General features: G+C 41.6%; 1 protein-coding gene across 5 annotated transcripts in view; it reads left to right on the forward strand.

Moving 5' to 3' along the window:
• Window positions 1-20,395: 20,395 nt before the first annotated feature.
• Window positions 20,396-25,697, forward strand: part of HIVEP3 (HIVEP zinc finger 3) — a 656,876-nt gene continuing 651,574 nt past the window's right edge. For all 5 annotated transcript variants that reach the window (XM_072609753.1, XM_072609756.1, XM_072609752.1 and 2 more), the window contains exon 1: window positions 20,396-20,580. The gene's annotated coding sequence lies outside the window, so the exon portion shown is untranslated. The remainder of the gene's footprint in view (window positions 20,581-25,697) is intronic.

The raw sequence follows: 25,697 nt of genomic DNA on the forward strand, positions 1-25,697 counted from the left end.
GCAGGGAGGGGGCAGGGAGAGGGGAAAGAGGGGGAGGAGGAAAAATCTAAGTTATATGGAAGTGACTGTAGAACACTGAAAACAAATAAAATAATAAAAAAAAGAAAAAAGAAAAGGAATAGCAAGTTGTACATAAAAAAAATACCTCTGTCCTGGAGGAGTTACCCTCTGCTTGATGACCACTGAAGTCATTCCCCAAAGCTTTGATATATATATATATATATATATATATACTTCCATCTTGTATTCCCAAGATCACTGCTTGTAGCCTGAGCGCTCAATCTCCCCTTGACCAGAACAATGCCAACAAGGTTCCTACTTTCTGACACCCTTAAATTGTCCCAGGAAATAGTAAGCACCATGTTTTCTCCTTGCAACCTCAGTTGTATAACTGTACTTCTTTTCTCTCCCAGTCCCAGAGCCCCCATAATTTCTAATACTGCAAACTTATTAGAGCTTTCCACAGAGGTGTAAATAAGTTACAACCATGTCTCAAAAAAAAGTATGCATGACACATTTTTAAGTAAACATTTTCTCTGTCACTTTCTTGAGACCATCCAATCAACAAAAAATAAGTTAAACCCTGATGTGTAATATTTGCTTATTTCTGAGGTATAAATGCTCACGTTGAAAATTTAATTATTGGCTCTTGGGAGCTGGTTCAGGAGCAAATCTGGCCTTACCTAACATCCACTTCCCCATTTTCACAAACTCATAATACCGTGACTCCCACTGAAGTGAGGCTGATCTGACAATAGCATGCCAGCGCTAAAATCAGTGCAAGGACAGCTTAGCTTAACTGCTCTTTCCCTGAATAGGGTTGGGAGGCCTCTGACTGGCTAGTTCATGCTTCCAGCTGTTTTTTCCGATCTTGTATCCGTTGCTAACACCAGTTGTGAAGCACAGGGGTCTTTTAGATTCTTTCTAATCCACAGTGACTCCAGTCTTTCATTTCAATGGACATCACTACACAGTTTGCTGGACCTTACAGGGCCAAGATGTAATTGTGCCAGTGGTCAATTCCTCGAAAAAATATCTCACTTTATTTCTTTTGCTGGGTCCTTCTCTGCCATTGAATTATGCTATTATGCTTCCTGCTTGTCTTCTACCTGGGTCTTTATTCCTCTCCATTTCCTGTTGTCCTGCTCTATATCTTGCCACTGGACCCAGATGGCTCCAGAGGAGAAAGTGAGGCTGGTGACTTTGCACAGCCCTGCCTCACTTAAATCCAATTCTCTTGCAAGTCATCTTCCTGACATCATGGTCTTCTTTGAGAACATAGGACAAATAGCTATTACAACTCCTACCTCACCTCTGGGGATGCCTTCCTTCCTCATCTATGGTCTCCTACAATCCTTAGCTTCTTTCAAGACTCAGTTCAAATGCCACTTCCCTTGCAGAGTGAATAGAATGTTGGAGTCAGGAGGACTTGAGTTTGAATCCTGCTTCAGATACTTATGAGCTGTGTGACCTAGGGCAATTCCCTTAACTTCTTTCAGCCTCAGTTTCCTCATCTGTAAAATGGGGAGAGTAACTTCACCTATCTCAAGGGATTGTTCTTGGGATCAAGTAAGATCCGTTATGCAAATGAAAACCCTGAGAGACAGAGTTCCTGGGTAAATAATAATAAATTTATTAATTAGGCTAGTTGGCAATCCTGAAATTGATGATCAGTGTTTTCTGCCAGTAACCAAAGACCTGGAGGGTCTGAAAGCTTTAAAGTGAATTCCCTTGACAACTGAAAAGCAACTCTGATTGGTGGACTTGCTCCTCCTGCTGAGAGTGGCTTGATCATAAAGCTCAGCTGCCTCCAGTAATCTGAATAGGGAAATTTATATCTCTCCAGATTGCTCTGGTTGGTTTTCTCTTTCATAAGCTCGGTCACCCTAAACTCTAATGGAGGCATGGAAGGAGAGGGGCTCCCCAGAGAAAGAGCTAACTCAGACTGGATTCTGTTTAAACTCTAAACAGAAGTTAGGTCTCCTAACTGGTGGGGAGGGGGCTTTCCAAGTTTGAAGAACATGTTCCTTGAGGACTAGAGGTAATCTCAATCAGTCATGTCCTTCAGAGACTGACTTTTTACAGGAGCCGTGCCTTAATGAAGAAATTGAGGAGAAAAGCCTGGATCCCAATTTAATAACTGGTTATTAATATAATAGTAAACTAACTTCTCTCAGTTGTATTTCCTGATGGGACCAAAGCCCATTCACAGCATGGACCAGAACTGGAAGAGTAACGAATGATGACATTGGGGTCAGCCCAACCTAGGACTACCTATTTGAATTTCCCCAGCTCATTCCCCTAGAATGAGGACAGGTGCCCCATGGAAGGCATCAAGTATATATAGGTGATGTAGTCAATAGAGTTCTAGACTTGGAGTCAAGAAGTCCTGAGTTTGAATCTTGCCTCATACCTTTACCACATGTGACCTTGGGCAAGTCTTACCTCTTTTTTTCCTTGGATGGAGACTGGAGATGGAGATTAGAAATTGTGAGTTGCAGAAGTCAGGAGAACCAGACTTAAGGAAGTCTGGGAATTTTGAATTCCGTTAAGCAATGAGGCCCCAAGAACAGTTTTCAGAGCCCAGCCCAACAGTGACTAATGCATACTCATAGTAGAGGTGCCACATGTGAACATGAATTTGATTGGAATAATGATATGTAGAAACTGCATTGTCTGATATCACTCTCCATAGAGACTGATGTAGATGAAAGATGACCTAGTTAGATAATGAGAGGGCAGGATGACAGGTAGACAACCTAAGTGCTCCAATGGTACCCAGAGATATTGGGAAAAACAGAGGAAGACTTCTACTCCATCATGTTGGATAGACCCCATGTGGTGAACTTTTGGGAGGACATTGATCAGAGTCCCACAGGAGGGGAACATGTGGATGAGTTGTGATGGGAGGGAATTCAACTATTCAGTTTGAGATTCTAGATCCGTTTGGATTTTTGTGGGAGTTGCCTCACAATTGAGTTCTCTGACACCTCCATTCACTTCTCCACTAAGATCACACCCTACTTTGCTAAATATTGCAGCATTCTTCTTAATCCTGTCTTAACCTATGCCATATCTTGTGCACAGAGTAGTGGGAAATGCAGCCAGGAATGGCAACAAGAAATAAGGAAGCAAGATGTGATATGGAGGCAGTAGAATGTGATGGTTGAGGTTAGAATAGATGGCCATAAGAACTGTGATGGTAATGTGGTGCCAGACTGAGTCTGCCTGCTGATTTCATTCATTCTGTTCCATAATGGATTACCCATGGTCAGATGAGGTTGGACATTCCCACCAGTAATGAGATAGCTGGGATAGGGAAACATTGACTCTTTGGAGTTCTAATTTTGACTGCATCCCAAGGTTCAGATCCTGTTCTATGAGTGAGCCAAAACCCTGACTCCAGAGTTTTGGCAACTGATGACCAAGCCTAAGGAAAGGGAGTTGAACATTCCATGTGAACTGTGTTACTAACACTCCTTTGCCTGCTCAAGGGAGAACTCAAATTGTATGTTGCCTAGAAGCCTTTGGTTTAGATGATCCCATTAGGGGGACTTCTAGGGTCTAAAAAAGCAGCAGGCTTTCGGTTACTTGGTAGAAATTTATTATTTGTCATTATGCATTGTTCCTTTGTTATTAAGTACTCCTCAATGACTTATTGATTCTGTGATGAGTAAAAATAGCATATGCAACATACCAGCATGTGCATCTGTTTCTTGGAAAATCAGCTCCCATGAGTAACATCCACTGAAAGACAGTCAAAAGAAGGAAGTGTTAGCCAGTGGATGGGAGTTCAGAACTAAGCTCTGACAGAGATCCACAAATCCGTGTCCTGTTTATCAACTAGTTAGTTAAGCAAGCATTTATTAAATGCCTACTATGTGCCAGGGACTATGCTAAGTTCTTTATGAATATTATTTCATTTGCTCCTCACAACAACCCTGGAAGGTAGGTGCTATTATTATGCCCATTTTATAGATGAGGAAACTGAGGTACAGAGAAGTTAAGTGACTTGTCTGGGCCACATAATGTCAAAGGTCAGATTTCAACTCAGATCTTCCTGACTCAGAGTTCAACACTCTCCACCTAGCTGTCCCTAGTTCCCTTATCTTCCACTAGTTGGAAATAAAGAATAGGTGATTTCAAATTCTCTGGTAACCATAGAGGGCACACACTCCAACATTTCTAGCCCATTAGGGTATGTACAAATGGCCAGAACAAACATGGGACTCCCTCGTCAATACTACCAGCACTGCATTGGTGGTTAAATGCAAATTTCATTGCTTCTTCTTGCTTAGACCTAAGTGATGATTATTTGAGGCAACTGGAAGCTGCCTGGGCATACCTACAGGCCACCTTAGAGGCAGCCAAGATCTCATATAAATGGCCAGTGAACCATTTTGGCTGCAGGTAGGAGACAAGATCTAGTAGTTTACTAAGAACCTTTGCTCCATCGGCCCTTTGGATAAGTTATGGCCTTCAGAAACCATCTCATTCCCCTCTATCTTTTCTATGATCCGTGAAATGCTGTTCATTTGTTCAGTTGTCTTTGATTCTTTATGACCCTATGGACTATAGCACACCAGCCCCTTCTGCCTTCCAATATTTCTCCTAGTCAGTCCAATCTCATGTTTGTTGCCTCCATGATACTATCCATCTCATTCTCTGCCATCTGCATCTCCTTTTACCTTCAGTCTTTCCCAATATCAGGGTCTTTTTCAATGAATCCTAAATTCTTATTATGTAGACAAGTATTTAAGCTTCAGATTCATTATTTGAACTTCCAGAAAGAGTCTGAATTAATTTAAGTATTGACTGATTTGATTTTCTTGCGGTCAAAGGGACTCTTAAGAGTCTTCTCCAGCACTACAATATGAAAGCACTGATTCTATGACACTCAACTTTCCTTATAGTCCAACTCTCACAGCTGTATATTACTACTGGAAAAACCATAGTTTTGACTATACGGACCTTCGTTGACATGATGATGCCTTTGTTTGTTAGTATGGTGTCCAGATTTTCCATAGCTCTCCTTCCAAGGAACAAGCATTGCTTGATTTTATGACTGTGATTGAAGTCTGCATTGATCTTTGAACCCAAGAGTATAAAATCTGGCACTACTTTCATTTCTTACTACTCTGTCTGCCAGGAAGCGGTGGGATCAGTTGCCATGATCCTAGTTTTTTAAATATTAAGCTTCAAGCTAACTTTTATACTCTCCTCTTTCACCCTCTTCAAGAGGTTCAATTCTTCTCCATATTCTACCATCCGAGTGGTGGTGTTGTTCAGTCATTCAGTTGTGTCCAACTCTTTATGATTTCATGGACCATACTGTCCATGGGGTTTTCTTGGCAGATACAAGAGTGGTTTGCCATTTTCTTCCCAAAAAGCTTAAGACAACAGGAGGTTAAATGACTTACCAAGAGTCACACAACTCGTAAGTATCTGAGACTAGATTTGAATTCTGACCTTCCCTACTACAGGTCTAGTACTCTTTCTACTGAGCCATCTAGCTGCCTCCATCAGAGTGGTATTGTCTGTATATCTGTATATATATTGTTGCTGTTTCTCCCAGAAACCTTAATTCCAGCTTTTGAATCATCCAGTCTGGCATTTTGAATCATGTACTCTGCAAATAAGTTAAAGAGATATAGTGACAATATACAACCTTTTCATACTCCTTTCCCAATCTTAAACCGATCAGTTGTTCCATGTTTGGTTTTAACTATTGCTCCTTGGCCCATGTAGATTCCTCAGGAGACAAGTAAGACAATCTGGTATTCTCAGCTCTTTGAGGATTTACCACATTTTATTTCTATTCCCATAGTCAAAGGCCATAGTCTAGTCAATAAAACAGGACTCCCTTGCTTTCTCCATAATCCAGCAAATGTTGACAATTTGGTCTCTAGTTTCTCTGCCTCTTTGAAAACTAGCCTGCACTTCTGGTAATTCTCAGTTCACATATTGCTGAAGCCTAGCTTATAGAATCTTAAGCATAACCTTCTTGGAATGTGAAATGTGTGCAATTGTTTGGTAATTTGAATATTCTTTGGCATTGCCCTTCTTTAGGATAGGGATGTAAATGGATCTTTTGCTATTCAGTGGCCACTGTTGAATTTTCCAAATTTGCTGGCATATTGAGTACAGCACTTTAATTGCATCCTCTTTAAGGATTTTTAATCACTCAGCTAGAATTCCATCTCCTCCACTAGCCTTATTGTTAGTGATGCTTTCTAAGACCCACTTGACTTCATTCTTCAGGATGTGTGGCTCTAGATCGGTAACCACACCATCATGAATATTAGTGATGCTAAGATCTTTATTATCTAGTTCTTCTGTATATTCTTGTCACTTTTTAATCTCTTCTACTTGTTAAGTCCTCACCACTTTTGTCTTTTATCATGCCCATATTTTTTTTGCAAAAAATGTTCCCTTGGGATGTGATACACCTCCAGCAGCCTAGCAACAGGAGGAAGAACAGGGTGCTAGGTGACAATTTTAGATGAGCCAGCTGAAATTGTTTTCAGGGGACTGAGTTTGAGAATTGAGTAGCAAAATGCCCATTGCTTTAACACTGAACCCTTGTGACTTGCTTAGAGTAGTTCCCCATCCCACCCTAAATCCCCTCAAAAGATAGACAGGGCACTACAGGAGACTGCGATAGTATTGCCTAGGGAGTCTGAAAATCTGAGTTGATATCTCAAATCCTTTATTTATTAGTTGCATGGATCACTCCATCTCCCTGAGCCTCAGTTTTCTCATCTCCATAATGGGAGGCAGGGATATTCTAACCCATATCACAGAGTTCTTTTGAGGAATGCAGTTTGTAAGCCTAAAAATATTAAATGACTAGAAATTGAAAAAAAAAAATGTTCCCTTGATGTATCTAATTCTCTTGAAGAGATCTCTTATCTTTTCCATTTTATTGTTTTCTTCCATTTCCTTGTATTGCTCATTTAGGAAAACCTTATCTCTCCTCGCTATTCTTTGGAATTTTGTTTTCATTTTGTATATATATTTCCCTTTCTCCCTTATCTTTTGTTTTCCTTCTTCCTCAGCTATTTGTAAAGCCTCATCAGACATTTTGTTTCTTGCTCCTCTTTTTCTTTGGAATTTTTTTTATTGTTGCCTCCTGTACCATATTGTGAACCTCATCCATTGTTCTTCAGGCACTGAATCTACCAGGTCTGATCCCTTAAATCTATTCATCACCTTCACTTTATATTCATATACCTACACAGTCTGATGGTTTCCCTTACTTTTCTCCAATTTAAAGTCTGAATTTTGCAATAAGAAGCTCACAATCTAAGCCATAGAGCTCCATGTCTTATTTTAACTGAGCTTCTACACCTTTGGCTGCAAAGTATATAATCAATCTTTTTTTGGTATTGTTCATCTGGTGATACCCATGTGTAGAGGTACCTTTTGGGTTGTTGGAAAGTTATCTTGACAAAACCCTATCAGTTTCTGCCCTGCTTCATTTTGTACTCCAAGGTCAAACTTACTTGTCATTCCAATTATCTTTTGATTTCCTACTTTAGCCTTCTAATTCCCTATAATGAATATTTTTATTATGATTTTTTTTCTAGAAGTTGTTGTAGGTCTTCATAGAACAACTTTGACCTCCTTTGCATCAGTGGTTGGAGCATAGACTTGCATTACTGTGATGTTGAATGATTTGTTTTCTATTTGAACAAATATTATTCTACCGTTTTTGAGATTATAATGCAGTATTACTTTTCTCACCCCTTTATTGACTATGAAGGCTACTGAATGTCTTCTAAGGAACTCTTCCCCAGAGTAGTATATGTAATCATCACCTGAATTAAATTCACCCATTCCTGTCAACTTAAGTTCATTGACACTGACACTGACACCCAAACTCTTGTTTGACCACCTCCAGTTTACCTTGGTTCATGGATCTTACATTCTAGATTCCTGTACACTACTGATCTGTATAGCATCAGTCTTTCCTTCTATCACCAGACATATCCACAGCTGAACTTCCTTTCAGCTTTGGCCCAGTCACTTAATTAGTTCTGGAGCTACTTGTAGTTGTCCTCTGTGCATCCCCAGTAACATGCTGGATTCCTTCCAACCTGAGGGGCTCATTTTCCAGTGTCATGTCTGTAATCATTTTAATAGTCTCCATGGGGGTTTCTTGGCCAAGATACTAGAGTGGTTTGCCATTTCCTTCTCCAGTGAATCACCTTTTGTCAAAGCTCTCCACTATGACCTCTCCATCTTGGGTAACCTTGCATGGCACAGCTCAGAGTTTCATTGAGCTACATGACCTCCTTTGCCTTGACAAGGAGGTGCACTAGGAGGGGATGATTAGTTACGTTGGACTAATTACTCTTCCTCACACATGATACTTCATCTCTGGACTTGATTCATTTGTCCTGGCTATTCTCTCTACATGCAATGCTCTCCCGCCTCACTGTTGCCTCTTGGCTTCCCTGTCCTTCAAGACCCAACTCAAATCCCACCATCTTCAGGAAGCCTTCTCCAGTCTCTGACATTGCTAATGCCTTCCAAGATTTCTAATAATACCTTCTACTTTCACTGTATGTACCTAATTATTTGCATATTGTCCCCCCAATTAGAAAGGGTCCTCCTTGAGGGTTGGGACTATTTTTACCTTTCTTTGCATCCCCAGAACTTAGCTGGGGACAGTACCTGGAACATAGCACTTAGTAATGTTTGTTAACTGATTAACTGACTATGATAGGGTGGGTAGGAAACTGTGGCTCCTAACTCTGGCTAATGAGCCTTTGCACTTCCTGAAGGTGTCAGAAATGAATAGAATTTCTGATGATCATGGGATAGAACAGCCCTGTTTTCCATCTGTCTTCTGCAGCTCTGCTCTTGGTTTGAGATTCTAAGAGGTCTTGTGACCTTCTGAAATTCTAGGATTCTGTGCCAGGCCCTACTCTATTTTTTGGGAGTGCATGCAAAAGCTTAGGGATATTTTAGTAATGGTGGAGCAACACTGTGGGTGGCAGAAATTCTAACACCCCACTGTGGGATATATTATATAGTATGTGATATTACATATTACAAATGATATGGTATGATATGATACAGGATATGATATGATGACTGATGTTTACCCAGGGCTTTAAGGTTTGTAAAATACATTATATATATTATCTCATTTGATTTTCACAATAGCCCTGGGAGGTAGGTGTAATTAATAACTATTTTTACTGATGAGGAAACTGAAGCTACCTCCCAAGGGCTATGTACCTAGTAAAGTGTCAGAGGTAGGACTTGAACCCAGGTCTTCTAAGTCTAGTCTGATAACCATTCTGTATACTAGGCTACCTTTCCAGGGTCAAGGTACTCAGCTCCCTTAGTACAGCTTCAGGAATTATGTTGACTGAACTATACTGACATTATAGAGACTAACAGATTAACTAACTGATTTATTTTCTATATTTTCCATCATGTAATAATCTTTCCGCTGAAGCCCATTGCCCTGCCAAAATAATGCATCATGCCTTCTACAAACAAAAAGACTGTTGCTATAAGGCAAATGGGGAAATGTGCCAATTATACAAAAGTGGGAGGGGAAAAAAATCTTTTTTCAGTCAATTTAATTGCACATAATTGTCAAATATCATAGCTGCTATGAATGGAGCACTAAGGTTTACAAAGAACTGCATGTATATTATCTTATGTGACCCACAGTTGCATCCATTAATACCTAGGCAGGATATGAGCTGCCTCTTCTTGATAATCCTGATGAAATAAATGATGAGAAGCCAAAATTTCCTTGAAAATTGGAGTCTGAATGTAATAAATTGGAACTGGGAATTTCTAATCATGCAAAGGCTTCCCTCATCTCCAAAACATGGCTAAAATAAGAGTGCGTTAAAAAAAACCCCACAAGACAAATAAACATGAATATGAAGTCTTCTAAGAAGGTGAGAAGTTAGAGTCAATCTGATACATGCTGGCAGACAGTATCATATAAAATCATCCATTTGAAAGGCAGATTAATGCCAAGGAGTGTTTGCATGCAGGTGGCACTGTTGGGTGTGAGGCACTTGGTAGCTCAGTAAAATGAAAAATAAGTTTCAAGTCCTGAAGAGGGAAGGGAAATAACATTGCACTGTATTCACTCCTGGTCAGACCCTTAAGAGACTGGGTGCTTAAGGGTTGGGAAGTCCTTGCTGTTAAATGTGAAGGTGGGAAGAGAACTGGGGGTCATTTAATCCAGACCCCTTATTCTATAGAACAGAAAACCCAGAAAGGCCCAGACAGGACAAGTCACTTGTCCAAAATCACAGAAAACTTATGAGAAAGATTTAAAGAGCTCTTTAGTGTAAATAAGTAGGTTGTGGGAGTGAGCTAATGGTCTTTGAATACATAGGATGTTAAAGCTGAAAGGACCTTTAGAAATCATCTCAGTCTCTTAATTTTATGCACAATAGCTAGCATTTGCTTAATGGTTTAAGAACTGGGAAGCACTCTACATGCATTGTCTTATTTTATCCTCCTTGCTGTGAGGTGTATATTAGTATCACCTCCATTTTACGGTTGGGGAAACCAAGGTTCAGTAATATTAAGTGAATTGCCCTGATTCACATAATTAGTAAAGTATCTGATAGCAAATCTATCTTCCTGACTCCAAATCCTGAAACGTGAAATGACTTTCATCAGGTCACATATAGTGTCTTGCCACCTCCACTCCAGCCATCATCTCCACCTTCTCCCCACCAGAAACTCCCCAGACTCCTCCCCTCAGTTGCCTGGCTCTGATGGGTGAGATTTTGTGTATCTTGCCCAGAACTAGGACTCCATGACACTTCTGACAATTTCCATAGCATGAATTCCCTCCTTTCAGCTCTCCTTGTATGCTCTCTTTCCCCACTAGGATGGAAGCTCCTTGTATTTCAAGGGCTGAGTTGGCACACACTAAGTGTCTAATAAATGATTTATCTTTTATCTGCCTGTCTAGATGAGAGGCATTTTTTGTCTCAGTAATTTTGTCAATTATGTTTGGCTTATGTCATTCTCTTTTTCTGTCTCTGTCTGTCTCCCTCTCTCTTGCTCTGTTTTTCTCTGTGTCTCTCTGTCACATATCTCTTGCTACTTACCGACTCTGCTGCCTACAAACTCTATGTCATTTAAAAAAAACCAAATCCATTCACATGTTGCCTCCCCCATCAGAATGTGAACTGGTTGAGAACAGGAACTGTGTGCTTTTTGGTGTATCACCGGCTCCTAATATAGTGCGTGGCACAGGGTAGGCATTTATCACACTGTTATTGACCATTGACTGACTTTGTGAGAAGGATCCAACACAAGTCAGGTAGAAGGAAGTTTGGATGATGGGAAATTGATGTTGTAAAAAATAAAAAGTGTCAATAGTTTTTTTAAAGATGTAACAGACTGAAATGAGGGAGACAGAGTCAGAGACAGAGAGGCAGAAGGAAAGAGGAAGGAAGAAGAAGAAAGAGAGGAGGAGTGATAAGGAGAGGTAGAGAGAGAAACCTCCTTTCCCCTTTCTAGTTACCAGTGGTTAGGAATGATTCATGGCAAATCAGTATTAATAAAGAATGCTGATTTGGTCTCCTTTTCTCATCTGCATTGTACAAGCTACACTACACAGATAGCATGGCCCAGGGGAGAGCAGGCTGCTATAATTTTGCATATGTTTGTCTGCAAGGTTGTAGGTTATTAATCCATAAAAGACCAACAACTGAATTTGTTTAAGCTGGATAATATAGAAACAGATGGAGCCCTTTGTAGAGGAGACGAATTTCTTCTCCAGGAACGGTGCTAATGTAAAATATTGCTTCTGCTGAACTTGGTGATAGTCAAGTGTTCGGCTGTGCTTGCTACAGTGATGGAACAACAATAAAATGCTTTATTTTGGAATCTGATGTTCTTAAAGTGGTATGCCCCAAATAAGACAAACGTCTGTCCTCCAGCCCTTTAGATCTCTAAGAAGTTTTTGGCACCTTATTTGAGTTTCAGTTTGGTCAGTTGTAAAAAGGGAATAAAAATACACACTTCTTACTTGTTACTTTTAAAAAAAAGGCAGTAAATAGACATTGGGAAAAGTCATAAAAAGGGCTTAATTTCATTGGAAGCATGAACTATAGAGAATACATAGAAGCAAGCTATTTCTATTTGTCAATAGGGGAATCTTACTGTGTAGGGATGGGCCACCTATACACCTTTAAAGAGAGTGTCCAGTATATGTAACAGGGTGGATCATATGGCAGTTAATCACTCAAAGACCCTTTACCTATACTTCCTTACCTGACTCTGCCCTCAGTTACCCTCTGCCCTCAGAGCCCTAGTCCTCCTATGTAGCTTCACTCTGGGTTTCAACCTCACTTCTACTCTTGAAATATTCTTTACCCCAACCTCACATCTGCTTCTGGTCCCATTCTATCAGTCTTCCTGGGAAACTCTGCCTAACAATGTCTCCTCTCCTCTTTTAACTCATTCTGATCAGGTGAAGATCAGAATGATCAGAAGATTAGAAGCAGAAAGTTCATAGATGGATGGTATATTTAGAGTTGTAAGAGACCTCAGAAGTTTTCTAATTCAACCCCCCTCTGAGGCACAGAGAGAAGTGATTGCCCAGGGTTGTACAGATAGCAAGGAACACAGCCAAGACTCAAACTCGTTTCTTCTAAATGCTCATTCAGTGCTCTTACCACTGAGAAACTCTTCTGAAAAGGTTCAAGGCAGTAGGATAAGAAGGTTATTCTCTTCCATAAATGTTTACTGAGTCCTCACTAAGTGTCAGAGGTGTTTACTGGGGAGAAATGTAATATAATTCTGGTCTTCAGAATATAATCTGGGAGGAAAAAAGGACAAGTGGTTATTAATAATATAATATAATAATTATATGATTATGTTTATATAATATATAATATATCCTTGTATATTATATATAATGCTATATATTGTTAATAATATTATAATAATAATAGATATTTATATAGCACTTAAAACTTTTGAGTGCTTTACATTATTATCTCATATGAGGTTAACTATAATCTTGAGAAGTAGGGTCTTTAGGTATTATTATTACCACGTTATAGTCAATCAACCAGCAAGCATTTTTTATTAAATGTCTCTTATATGCCATGCACTATGCGAAGGAATACAAAGGAAAAAAATGAACCAGTCCCTGTCTTCAATTAGCTTACATCCTGTCTGATGCCATTTTTCTACAGTAAGTTGGATTTGTGTTCTGCATTGTTTTTCCAGTATGGGTGATTGGATTGCCCCCAGCCCTCATCACATGCTTTGGTCCCTTCTTATGAACACCTACAGAAACTTTGTTAGGGTCAATATGAAAACAGGGTCCTATGTGCCACTGACTCCATTAGTACTATGCTAAAAACAGCTAGGTGGTGCCACAGTGGATAGAGCACTGAGCTTGGAATCAGGAAGACTCATCTTTCTGAGTTCAAATCTAGTCTCACACTTTTACTTATCTTTGAGATCCTGGTCAAATCACTCAATCCTGTTAGCCTCAGTTTCCTCATCTGTAAAATGATGAGGAACATGACCAACAATAATTCACAACCAGTCTGTGAGAGAGTTGAGGAATATAAAACCCATTTTATACATTAGGAAATTAAAGCTCCTAAGATAAGTGTCTTGCCCACAATTAAACAGCTATCAGGTACAGAGGCAGCATTCAAAGTCAGGTTTTTAGACTCCATGTCAAGTGCACATTCCATGACTGCATAACAATCTTGTCAGCACTGCTAATGTCTGGTTGATCAGTTTGGTTATTGGATTGACTATTGGGCCTTCAGTTTCACTGAGAGTTCTAAGTCACTTTTTTTTGGGTTGAAATGTCTCTCTTTAGACATACCTTTTTTGGTTCACTAACTAGTTTTGATGAGGTTAAATCAAATTACATCATGGTAGAAGCAGATCATAAATTTAATTCATTTATTTAGTACACTGAGGAGAGGACCACAAAGATGAAATAAATGGTCAGTCTCCTGAAGGATGCAGTGTGGAATGGAGAAAGAGTCCTGGATTTGAGGTTGGAGGACCCGAGTTCAAATCCTTTTTTATTTTTTATAAAAAATTAATAGCATTTTATTTGTCTAATTACATGTAAAGATAATTTTCAATGTTCATTTTTTGGAAAGATTTTGAGTTCCAAATTCTTCTCCTTTCCACCATTCCCTCACGCCTTCCCAAGACAGCAAGCAATCTGATATGTTATATGTGTTTGATCATGTAAAACATGATCACTTGTCATTTATTCTCAAAGAGGACCAAAATGACATTACTCTGTTAGAGTCAAGTTACAGTGTGTCCAGCTGTAACCAATCAGACCAATATGAGCTCAGAGTACTCTACCACAGGTTGGGCACAAATAGTCCATGTGAACATTTGGGATGGATACTCTGAATTTGAGCATCTCATATTTCTTTTGAGTTACTTCAATTCTGCTTTGCTCATAGAGCACAGTACCTTCTCTGATGAGGGCACACCATGCTGAGGGGTCCTGTGCCAGTGACTCCATATCACACAATCAATTCCAAAGCCCTTAAGAGAGACCTTGAGAATGTCCTTGTATAGTTTCTTCTGACCACCATGTGAACATTTGCCTTGTGTGAGTTCTCCATAAAAATAGTCTTTTTGGCAAGCATATATTTGGCATTTAAACAATGTAGAGGAATCCATTATAGATGGCCTTCCTAAGAAATTGAATCAGAAAAGAGAGGAGAGATATGGGATGCTAACTAGCAGAGATGGATAGATCAAGTAAATTTTTTGAGGATGGGGGAAACATAGGTAAGTTTTTAGGCAGTAGGGATGATTAGTGAGAGAGTGAGTATGATAGAGGGACTGATCTGCTAGAGAAGATGAGATGGAATGGGATCACTTGTGCATGGAGATGGATTGTCCTTGGCAAGGAGAAACACCACCTCTTCATGAAAGACCAGGGTGAAGAAGGAGATAGTAATGAAAAGCATCTGAATGAAATGAAAGGAGGAGAAGGGTAGAAGAGGGAACTTTTGGTGAATGGCCTTAATTTTTTTCAGTGAAATATAATGCTAAGTTCTCATTTGAGAGGGTAGGGGGTTTAAAGAGGGAAGGGGGTTTAAAGAGGGAATACTACTACTACTCCCACTCCTCTCACTCCAACTAACAGTGGCTAGCATTCATATAGTGCTTTAAGATTTACAAAGCACTTCTAGAATATTTACCTCACTTTATTTTCCACCATGTAGTCCAACCTTCTCATTTTTATAGACAGGAAACATGAGCAGAGAGGATAAATGATTTACCCAAGGTCACAAAGGCAGAGCCAGTGATTGGATCCAGGTCTTCAGACTTCTGATGCTGAATTCCCATAGGGCCATGTTGTTTTCTCATAGGATCACAGAACTTTATTTAGTCCTTCATGGGAACTTAGAGGTAATCTAGGGCAGGGGTGAGGAAACTGTGTTCTTGAGGCCACATGTGACCCTCTAAGTCTTCAAACTGAGTCTGGATTCAGAGTCCTTGAGGACCTAGAGGGCCACATGCAGCCTCAAGGCTGCAGTTTCCCCACCCTGATTCAAGAGCAATCCTCTTATTTCCATGTACTGATGTAATTGACCTTGGAAGTAAGGTGTTATCCAAAGTCACACTATTAGTTGGTGGAAAAGCCAGCACTGGAGTTCAGGTCTCTAAATTTGGAGTTCAGTCTGTAGCATGTCTTGGAGGTAGAAGCTGAAGATTAATAAAGAATCATAAAATTGGAAGTATCCTTGGAGATTTTGTAGACAGGTCCATTTTATTAAAAAATCCTCTACAATAGGCCTGGAAAGTGGTCAGCCACACTTTATCTGAACATTTTTGATAACGGGCACTGTACTTTCTCACAAGATAACATATTACATTATTAAAGAGTTCTAACTTTTAGAAATTTTAGAAATTCATACTTCAAGGTATGAGTTAGCAGCATGGTGGTGATATTAAAAGTGATACTTATACTGGGAAGGACATCTTATTATGTGGAATTAAAGCCAAGCAAGACAGCAGATACAGGATAGTTATCTAGAATATGAAGAATAGTTATACACATTGGACATGTACACAGTAACTCTAAACTCCCGCCTATATCATTATCTAGGCTAAAAATTCTTAATCTTTTTTTGTAAGTCATGAATCCCTTGGGCAGTCTGGTGAAGAGAGAGGTCATGATTTGGTCAAGGTCACAAGGGTATGAAGTAGTAGAGGTGAGATTTAAACCAAGGCCTAATGCCAAATCCAGATGTTTTCAGGAAGATGTGATGTTCCTCTCAGCCCAGTGTTTTTACTTCAAGGCTAAACATCTCTGTTTCCTTTCTTCTTAAGCTGTGGCTTTAAGGCATGGTCTCCTCTTAAACCTAGTCATCCTTCTTGAGAACTACTCCACTAAAACAAAGACTCTTTATATGCTTCCTGATTAGGGCCAGAAGAGTGTAGACTGGGGCAGCTAGGTGGCGCAGTGGATAGAGCACTGGCCCTGGGGTCGGGGAGGATCTGAGTTCAAATCCAATTTCAGATACAGATACCTGGGCAAGTCACTTAACCTGATTGCCTCAAAAAAAAAGAGTGTGGGCTGACTCTGGATCCAAAGGTGGAGGTGAATAGGTGTGGTTGGCAGTAGTAGAGTAGTAACAGCCCAGGCAGACCCTAAAGCTACCTAAAGGCCATTGTTTGATTCATTCTTTTTAACCACGTGTATTAAGGGCCTACTAGATACAAAACACATAGTGTGCTGTTGACATTTCTAGTATCAATTGCCATCTCCCTGTTCATCCTCTTTAAATAAAGGAACAGATCATGATTTCTTGCAAAGATCACTGGATTTGGTGTCAGAAGACCCAGGTTCAATCCTACCACCTACTAGCTGTAGCTTTGGTAAGTCTCAAAGTCTCTCCTCTTGGCTTGTTTCCTATTTCTGAAAAATGAGGGAATTAGACTAGTTGACCTCTAAGATCTTATACATTTCTAAAGATCTATGATTCCCCTTCTACACTTGTTAGTTATTAGTGTCTGCCAGTAAATTATATGTTTGAATTTCCACAAATATGTGTGAATTTCCCTGGAGGCTTGAAGCTAGGCAGTCATTATTTTCACCTTATGACAGTTAACCATGTGGATTTGTTAATAAGTAATTACCTTTCACAACAGAAGTGTAAATAGAGCTCTGATTTATAAATTTGCTAATCCTTCTTCTCTGTTCTGTCTCTAGCTATGATTATGTATGTATATATAAACTGTACACATGTATGGTTATTTATACATAATGTTGAGGATGAGAGATTTAAGTTTGTACCTAATTGCAGTTAGGAAAGGTCACCAGAAGGAAAAAAGTGTGAGAAGTAGCATGGTGCAATGGAAAAGAGTGCTGGATTTGAAGGCTGAGGACAACTTGGATTGAGGTCCCAGTTTTGCCACTTGGTACCTATTCAACTTTAGATGAGTCATTTATCTTCTCTGGTACACATCCTCATCTGTAAAAGAAAGGGGTTCAGCTACAAGACTTTCAGTAAGTTAAGACTAATTCTAGACTGTGTTCTCATCCAAAGTTAGGTTTATATAATCAGATTGCCAAAGATGAAAGGGGGCCTTTACAGACCTAGTCCATTGTCTTTATAGATAAGGAAACTAAACCCCATAGATGTGACATGACTTACCAATGGTCACACAACTAGTTTAGTGGTAGAACTGGGACTCATTCTCAGGCCTCCTGATTTCTAGGACATCATTTTTTTCTCTTACATTGTCCCTTTTTACAAGATTATAGATTTAGACCGGAAAGAGACCTCAGAAGTCATATAATACAACAGATGAGGAAGGCCCAGAGAGTTTTACTGTCATGCCCAAGGTTACAAGGACAGTAAAAAACAGAACTAGTACCTGCACTCAGGCCTCCTTACTTCAAATATGGCAGATTTTCTACTTATTTTTCTTAAACCTGGCTTTCAAGTTTTAAGTACACTCTAGTTTTAATATGGGGATTTTATTTTTTTATGGTCACTCTAACAACAAACATTTAGAACCAGAAGGGACTTTAGGGAACAAGCTAGTTCATCCCACCAAACTTCACTTTATAGAGAAAAACTGAGTCCTAGACAGGGAAAGTAACTAAACAGTGGTCCAATAATAACAGAGGAAGGGGCTGAGCTAACATTTTCTGACTCCAAATCCTGCCCCTTTTCCAACATAGCTTGCTACTGATAATGACTTCAGAGAAAGAAATCATGTCTCCCTTTAGTCTTTTTCTTTCCAAAATGAAAAGTTATCTCCTCAGAGTAACCGCTGCCATTTATATAATAGTATAAGGATTACAGAGCACTTTACATAGGACCATAAATTTAAAAATCAGCAAATCTAAAACCCAAGGTCATCTAGTACAAGGAATGAGGGAACTGAGACCTAGAGAGGTGAAATTGATCCAAGGTCTCAGAGATAATACTCATCAGGGGTAGGATTTGAACCCAGCTCCTTTGACTAGTTAGTGCTTGTCTCACTTGACCCTCTCCTCTTTTTTTTTTTGACCATCTTTATTTCATCCTCATGTACTCCAGTATCTATCTCCTTCCACACATATGATTATGTTTGTATATATAAACTACACACATGTATGGCTATTTATACATAATGTTGAGGATAAGAGATTTAAGTTTGTACCTAATTACAGTTAGAAAAGGTCACCAGAAGAAAAACAAGTGTGAGAAGTAGCATGGTGCAACGGACAAGAATGCTGGCTGGATTCACAAGATGAGGACAGTTCAGCATATTTGGTTGGTGAAAGTTCAACATATCTAGCCTGATCTAGATCCTCCTAGATGTTTCTGGTGTCCAGCCCTCCTCCTTCTACCTCCAGCTTTAAGAGCAATAATCAAGTTAACTTTATCATTCCTGGGAAGAACCTGTCAATCAATTGCCCTATAATCCGCAACTTCCCTGACCAAAACATCCCTCAATGGCCACCATGTCCCTTTACCACTGTCTTCTTTTATTAGAACATAAGCTTCTTGAAGGTAGAGGTTGTCTTCCTACTTTTTGTATTTGTATACCCAGAATTTAGTACCATGCCTGGCATGTAGTAAATATTTATCAAGTCCTTTTTCATTCATTTTTTCAACAATACTGTGAAGTAAAGGTATTTGTCATCATTTTCCATCAGAAGATCAGTTCATTGGGTTGGAGGCAGCTAGGTGGTGCAGTGGATAGAGCACCAGTGCAGCAGTCAGAAGGACCTGAGTTCAGATCTCACCTCAGACACTTGACACTCACTAGCTGTGTGACCTTGGGCAAGTCACTTAACCCCAACTGCCTCATCCTGGGTCATCTCCAGTCATGCTGATGAATATCTGGTCACTGGATTCAGATGGCTCTGGAGGAGAAGTGAGACTGGTGACCTGCACAGCCCTCCCTCACTGAAAAACAAAGTCAAGCGCACGTCATGTCATCATGTCTCTGATGGCATGGTCTTCTTTGGCAACGAAGGACGAACACACACAGTTCATTGGGTGGCGCTTCACTCTCTAGCTACCCAGCACTGTGCCTGGCACATCTGATTGATTGCTGGTTTTTATTTTCCCGACAAGCGGTGAAGTCCTCTCGGCCCGGGACACAGAGAGGTGGGAAGCCTCGGGGGGCAGGATGCACACCCTGACCTTTCTGACTCAGGCTGGCTTTCCAGCCGCCTCATCAGTGGCCTCCTGAAGCACCTTCCCTGCATGACGTCAGCTGACTTTCTCCCAGTTCTAACACATCCTTGAGAGGTCTGGACCAGGCACTCTCAGTGGTAGTTTTGTTTTAAGCTTGGAGTTCTTTCAAGGTTGAGTTTAATTTTAAAAAGAGTCTGCAGAAAAGACCCTGAATGGGGTCATTTCGTGCACGCCCCGGGCTGACTGGACCTGGAGGGCTGACCACGGTCCCCCGGGACGTCTCCACGGCGGGCCTGCTGGAGCACGCGTGATCAGGTAGCTGGCAGCCGGGCCTCGTGGACCGGAGGGCCGGAGGGGAGGCGACAGCGTCCGCAGCTCAGGCCAGACTGACAGTCAGGACAGCTGACCACCGCTTCTAGCCAGTGGATAGTCCTAAGACCCGCTTCGCTTACTGCGCAGGCGCCAGCCTTCAGCCAAGAAGGGGAGGTATGAGAGTGGGCGGGGAGGGCCTCTGCTAGGGCCAATGGGGAGAAAGAGGAGGCTCCCGTAAGCCCCGCCTCCAGGCCGTGGACCCAATTTGACCCCGGTGAGGGGCGGAGGAGGAGCCTGGCCGCGCGCGGGCAGGGCCAGTTCTGCGTCTCGCGTCGTCCCCGCCGGCTCCCGGGCTCGGCCCCAGGGGGAGAGTAGGGAGGAGGGGCGGATCGGGGGCGGGGCTGAGGGCGGGGTCAGGGCGGGGGAGGTGTCAGTCTCTCGCTGGCCGCCGCCGCCGCCGCCGCCGCCGCCGCGGCTCCTCCTCGCTCGCTCACTCACATGCTGGCGGTGCCAGTGGCCCCGGTGGCTGCCAGCCCGCCAGTCCGCCCGGCCTCCCGCCCGCTGCCCGTCCCCAGCCTCGGGCATGCAGACAGCCTGCTGTTTCCGCGCCCAGGTAAGGCCGGCCGGGCGGCCGCAGCGTCCCTGCTCTTGGGGCGCGGGCTGCCAGCTGTCTTCCCGGACCAGTCCCACGGGGGCCGGTCCCGTGCCCGCCTGTCCTGCCAGCCTGCCCTGCTGCGCTGCCCGACCCGGTCACCGCAGGAACCTTGCCTTGGCACGACGCCCTGGCTGCTGTCCCTGCCTCTCTTTCCCCCTATTGCTGCCCCCTCCCCATTTTGCCGTCTGCCCCCCATCCATCCCCGAGACACTATTCCTGCCCCTCCCCCATTAGTGGCCACCTTCCTCTCTCCCCCTTTTGCTATTTGAACCTCAACTGTCCCAAGCCCCTATTTCTGCCCTCCGCCCTCATTGGTGGCCGTCCTCTCCCTCTGCCTTATGCTGTGTACCCCCATATGCCACCAGGACCCCAACCCCCATTGCGGCTACCTCCTTTACTCTTCATTTCGGCCCCAACTCTCATTGGTGACCGCCTTCCCCTCATTGCTGTTCCCCACCTTGAATTCTGTCCTCACCTGCTGCCCCTCAAGCCCCTTGGAAGCCTCTTTTCCCCCTCCTACTTCTGTTCCCGTCCTCAGGGTATGCCCCAGCCCCCACTGCCATCTCAATCTTGGGGCTCTATTCCTCCCTCCCCTTAGGATTTTGTCTGTCTCCATCATTGCCCCCACTCTATTTCCTTCCCCCATTTTATTCCCTCTGTCTCCCCAGCTATTGCTAGCAACCTCTCCCCCTCCCCACCCCTCCCCCTCCTCAGCCACCTCTCTCCTCCCATTGCTACCTCCTTCCAACACCCTTCTCTTCCTTACTGCCCCCGAGGGCTCTTGGCCCTCCCACCCCTAAACGTTCTCCCCAGACTCGGAGGATGGTCTGTCTTTGAGTCACGTCCCTTGAGAGCTTGTGGTTTGGGTTCTCTGCTCCCTTCACTATGTACCCCCCTTTCCCCTTAGCCCCCTCCCCGGGGAGAGAGGATTTGTCCTCTACCTGTGGGGGCAGGGAGGAGGGGGCTGCCTCCTGGCCCTGGGAGGCCCTTGTCGTTCGGCTCCTCCCCGGCGCTGGAATGTCTGTGGTTATATAATCGCCGGAATTGGGGAGAGTGCTTCCCCCCCAAATCACTGCACCTGTCCAAGAGCTTCCCAGGTTCCTCTACTAGGGCAAAGAGGCAAAGACATAGCCCAGCCCGAGACTGGGAGGAAAGTTTTACTTTAATAGCCTTGATTTGTTGTCAGTGAATGGATGCAGGTAGCAGGGGGCCTGGCTCCGTGCGACCTCAGCGTGGTTCCCTTCCCCTTCATCGATTTTCCCGTTCTAGGTTTCCTTTCTAGGGACCCAGCTGCAGGTGTATATCAAGATGCGTTATCTTAAGGTTACTACTGAATTATAAGTCGGAAGTCAGGTAGAGATCTGTCTTCCACTGCCACCTCCCCCTTTCTTAATTTAACGCTGACATTTAGAGCAGGCAAAAGAATTTATCACATAGCATTTACAGGACTCTTTATATTTGTAAGGTGCTTTGCAATCCTTGATTAATTAACCAGGCAGAGAGGCACAGTAAATAGATACTGAGGTGCATGGCTTAGACTCCTAGGTCTTGAAATCCTGGAAAAGCTAAGCTGTCTCTGGAGTGGCAGATCCTTTCGTCCAATGAAGTTATTCTAGGTCGTTTTCACTGATGGTCTCCTATCCCTGGAATGCTCTCTCCTCTTCTTTCCTCCTTGTCTTCCCTGGCTTACTTGAAGTCTCAGCTAAAATTCCTTTTTCTCCTGCAAGCCTTTCCTCTTCCCTCTTCATTCTAGTGCATTCCCTCTGTTAATTGTCTCCATTTGTATACAAGCTTTTTTGCACATAATTTAAGTGTCTCTCCCATTAGACTGGGAGCTCATAGAGAGCAGGGACTGTCTTTTGCCTTTCTTGGCACCTCCAGTTACCACTGAACACAGTGCCTGGCACATAGTAATAAATATTTATAGATTGATTGACTAGGAAGACAACTGTTCAGTCCTTTGATTGCTTGGAAAGGCTTTAATAGTAAAGACAAGTCTTTTCTTTCCTTTTTCCCTCCTTCCCTCTTTTGTTGTACCAGCTTATTTTTTTTTTTTTTGAGGCTTGGTAATGGAATTTTTGATGGGTTCCTTCTATTATCTCAGGCAAAGGAATTAGAAATAAGAAAAATATACTGAAGAGGAAAATAAGGAACCTTGAGGAAGCCAAGGAACAGTTGGGACATCCAACTAAGTTTCCATGTATATTCATCTTCTGAAGGGAACCTTTGCTGCTCTTGAAATCTGTAGTTCTGTGATAGTTTTGTAACTAGATTAGCATCATTGTATCCTCATTTAGTCTGTAGACCTTATGCAACTTGTGGCTTTTAGACCCACCTAGGGATGTCCTCTAAAAGGGGGCTTAATTAGCACTTTTATCTTTCCATTAAGCAATTCAACTCAAGATCTCTTGCAATCAGGCTGGGTTGTAATGGTAAATCTTTAATAATCTCTAATTCATTTTAAGTGTTTCTATAATAATTCTATTACACAGCCCAATCTGCCATACCAGTACTCTGAGTAACAATTTACTAGAAGTATAATTATTGCAGAAACAATTCTGTAGCAAATTTGCAGCTCACTTTACTTGGATAATTATTGCTAAAGGCTGTTACGTTTTTTTTAATTGAAAAAAGTTATTATGTTTGATAGATGTGATCAATATTTTGATCTCCGAGATCACAATGGAACCATCATATATTTTCTCCTTGTCGTTGTGGTGGGAGTTCTGGATTTGGTGGGAAGGACCTGACTTCACAGTCTGGCTCTGCCACTTGGCCAAGTCAACCTCTCCAGGCCTCAGTTTGTCTTTAAAACAGTGGAGGTTGGATGACATGACCTTTAAGGTCTCTCTCAGTTCTAGATCTAAGCTCCCACTATGACTGTACCATCTAAATATTTTAACCTGAAAAGAGATTTTTTAAACTAACAGAATTTCAGATTGAGCAGGAATTCCCTGTACATCATTCCAAGCAAATGAACATCTGACTTTTCACTGGGAAGACTTTCAGTGATGGGAGAGCTCACCTTTTCCAGGCCTGACCCATTGTACTTTTGTATTTCTTTATGGACAGACATGGAAGCTACAAAGATCCAAGTTGAAACTTAAAAAAAAACAACCCAATAACAACAATGCAAACAACAGTAACTAACATTTATATAATGCTTACTATGTGCCAGGCGCTTTACAAATATTATCTTATTTGATCCTCACAATACCTCTGGGTGGTAGGTACTATTATTATCTCCATTTTATGGGTGAGGAAACTGAGGCAAGCAGATTAAGTCATTTGCCCGGAGTCACACAGCTAGTAAAGTGTCTGATTTGAACTCAGATCTTCCTGGTGCCCTGTGCATTGCGCCACCTAGTGTCCCATTATTTACCTGTAATACACCAAACATTGGCCTATAGTTACTATAGAGAAGTGGAAAGAAATTCAGGCTAAGCTAAATCAAGAAACTTAGGTTTTCATCTTGTCTTTTCCATGAATAATATGCCCTGAACAAGTTACCTCTTTTGGGGTCTCAATTTAGTAGCACAATATTTATTTATCAGCATAAATGACTTTACTTTTATGCTTTCTTTTGGTATATATTCCCCCCCATTACAAGTTAAAACAATTTTTAAACATTTTTGTAAAAAGTTTGAGTTCCAGATTCTGTTTTTCCTCCCTCCCCTCCCCTTTCTGAGACAGTAAGCAATCTGATATAGTTTGGTATCATAATATTTAGAGTTAAAAAGTACCTTAGAGATCCTCTCTGTACCGCTTCCCTACCCCATTTTACAGTGGAGAAAACTTAGGCCCAGAAAGTTTAAATGATTTCCCCAAGGTCTTATTGGTATATTATTCCTCTCCTTATGGTTTATTTTGTGTTATTGTACTTTGTGTCTCCCCTATTAGAGTCTAGTCTCCTTGAGGACAAGGGAAACTTTTATTTTTATAGCAGGACATCTTAATTATTTTATCTTTTAAAATTAATTTTTATTTTTTCTGTTTACCAAAAACTTCCTCCTATCTCCTCCTTCCCAATTGAAAAAGAAAGAAAAACAAAGCCCCTGTAACAAATATGTACAGCCAAGCAAAACAAATTCCTATATTGATCATGTAAACAAGAAGTATCTCTCAATTTTCACTCTCTAGTGCATCAGTTCTATCCGAAAGTAGACTGTGTTTCATCAAGAGTCCTTTGGATGTATCACTGCACTGATGGTCACTGCACTGATCAGAGTTCTCAATCTTTCAATTTCTTTTCTTACAATATTGTTGTTATTGTACAAATCGTTCTCCTGGTTCTGCTCACTTCATTCTATATCAATTCATAGCAAGTCTTTTTCAGGTTTCTCTCAAATCATCTCCCTTGTAATTTCTTATTGTCAAATAGTATTCCATTCTGTTTGTGTACCGTAATTTGTCCAGCCATTACTCAGTTGCTAGATTCCCCTGCAGTTTCCAGTTCTTTGCCACCACAGAAAGAGTTGCTATAAATCTTTGTACTTATGGGTCTTTCTCTGTTTTTTTTTTTTTAATTTCTTTGGGACAAGGGCCTAAGAATTGTATTGCTGTCAAACGGGATGTCCCGTTTCCTGTCTTTTGGGGGCATAATTCTAAATTGCATTAAAAATTTTTTTTGCTTCCCTCATTGCCTCCTACCATGCTTTGCCTGTAGTAGATCTTTAATAAGTATTCGTTGACTAATGATAGGTGACATCTATATAATATTTTGGTTTCATATACATCATTTCATTGGAAGCTTACAACTATGAGCTGAGGAAGCTAACACTTTCAGAGACGATGAGGGTTTTGCTTGTGGTTGTACATTGAGTCAGCATAGGAAGCTAGATTTAAAACCAGGCCTTCTGCCTTTTTATCCATGACACAGTGTGGAGAGAGAGAGATGGGAGCTAGATGGTCTAATTTATAGCAGCAGGATTGGGAGTAGCCTTAGGATTTCATTGGGATGGGGAATTTCTGGGTGAGGAAGCTTCCTCTGCCAGTGCAGGTTGGCGCCATCTCTACAACTTATGGTCTTAGAGAACTGCCTGCCCCAGTAAGATGTTAAATGACTGACTGAGAGT

Source organism: Notamacropus eugenii, chromosome 5, assembly GCF_028372415.1.
Source record: "Notamacropus eugenii isolate mMacEug1 chromosome 5, mMacEug1.pri_v2, whole genome shotgun sequence".
Classification (NCBI taxonomy): domain Eukaryota; kingdom Metazoa; phylum Chordata; class Mammalia; order Diprotodontia; family Macropodidae; genus Notamacropus; species Notamacropus eugenii.